At 42.2% G+C, this 1,676-nt stretch overlaps 1 long non-coding RNA gene across 1 annotated transcript in view; it reads left to right on the top strand.

Moving 5' to 3' along the window:
* The first annotated feature begins 1,295 nt into the window (after positions 1–1,295).
* LOC123517750 overlaps positions 1,296–1,676 on the top strand; it is a 40,550-nt gene continuing 40,169 nt past the window's right edge. The window contains exon 1 of the long non-coding RNA XR_006678564.1: positions 1,296–1,407. This is a non-coding gene — a long non-coding RNA (uncharacterized LOC123517750). The remainder of the gene's footprint in view (positions 1,408–1,676) is intronic.

Here is a 1,676-nt window from a genome sequence, read left to right on the forward strand (position 1 = left end):
TCCTTTTCTTTTACCATTTGTCCATCAATTTGTCTTACCCGCTTCTCCTCCTCTCCTCTTGCCGTGTTATCCGTTTATCCATTTTTATTGAATATACACTAAAGCAATATTGGATTAGTTCTTTTTCCATCTCTGTTCTTCATTCATCTGTCCATTCTATATTTGTCACCTTTGCCTCTCATCCATGCGTCTCTTTGTAGTTCTCTATTCTTGTATATCCATTTATACGTCCAAACACTCACCTGTCCCTGTCATCCATTCGTTCATTCATTCATTCGTCCATTCTCTCACCCATTTACTCATTCACCTTGCCTTCCACTTACCTAAGCAAACTTGTATTCATCCTTCCATCCACTTGTCTATACATCCTTTTCTGCAATCATCCTGCCTTCCACTTACCTAATCATTCATCCATTCATCCATCCACTTTGTTTTTCATTTAAGAGGGGAAAACTGGCCAAGGGCAACATAAAACGAAAAAAATAATAAGCCCACTCAGCTGCCAGTTCTCCCGCAGGTCTGAAAGGGTTAACCGATATGAAGGGATAAAATTGTCTTGAAACCTCCCTCGTAAATAAAGTTAAGTCATATACATTCATATACAAAGCCTTTTCCTTCAGTCAGCCACACAGCCTTCCTTCGCTTCAACCACTCAGCCTTCCTTCCCTTCAGCCTTCTTTGTCAGCCATCCTGCCAACCTCCCTCTTAAATGAAGTTAACTCATAAAGATTCCTTCCCTTCAAACACTCAGCCTTCCTTCCCTTCTGCCACTGAGCTTTCCTTCGCTTCAGACACTCAGCCTTCCTTCCCTTCAGTCTTTCCACTCAGCCATCTAGCCATCGATAGCCGCGCCACATCCGCCTTTCTTCCCATATCTCTTAAAGGTTTTCGTCGCCATAACAGTATCTCTCTCTTTTTTTTATTTTTCTCCGATACATTCTCACCCTCCCACTTCAGCTGAGTAACGTCTCCTCTCTCTCTCTCTCTCTCTCTCTCTCTCTCTCTCTCTCTCTCTCTCTCTCTCTCTCTCTCTCTCTCTCTCTCTCTCTGTTGCTCTCGCTCGCTCGAAAGGAAAGAGGAAAAAAAACCTCCTTCCTTATTTTTACTCCCATTTCTCTCGTTTACCATTTCCGTTTCCTCTTTCCCTTCCTTTCATCTTCTCTCATTCTCCAACGTTTATTTTTTCCCTTCTCTCTCTTTCTCTCCATCTCTCTCTCTCTCTCTCTCTCTCTTTCTGTCTTTATTAACCTCTTCTATTATTGTGTCTCTTCAGGAGTGGCCATGAAAGAGAAAGAGCAGGAGGAGCAGGAGGAGGAGGAGGAGAAGGAGGAAGAGGAGGAGGAAGAGGAAAGAAGGATGAAGGAAGATTGAAGAAGCAAACATCAAGGCCGCTTTATATTTCATGAGGTAAGCAAAGTTATTTTTCATTCTTATATTCCTGTCGTTTCCTTTTTTCGTTTATATAATTTCTATTCCTTGGGTTGGGAATACTCTCTCTCTCTCTCTCTCTCTCTCTCTCTCTCTCTCTCTCTCTCTCTCTCTCTCTCTCTCTCTCTCTCTCTCTCTCTCTCTCTTTTATCATTGGTTTGGTAACTTGTCCCTTATCGCTGACCTGGTAATTTCCATCCACTTATTTTACTTAAGTACGTAACTTTTATACCTCTCTCTCAATGTCG

The sequence above is a fragment of the Portunus trituberculatus genome, chromosome 42 (genome assembly GCF_017591435.1).
Source record: "Portunus trituberculatus isolate SZX2019 chromosome 42, ASM1759143v1, whole genome shotgun sequence".
Classification (NCBI taxonomy): domain Eukaryota; kingdom Metazoa; phylum Arthropoda; class Malacostraca; order Decapoda; family Portunidae; genus Portunus; species Portunus trituberculatus.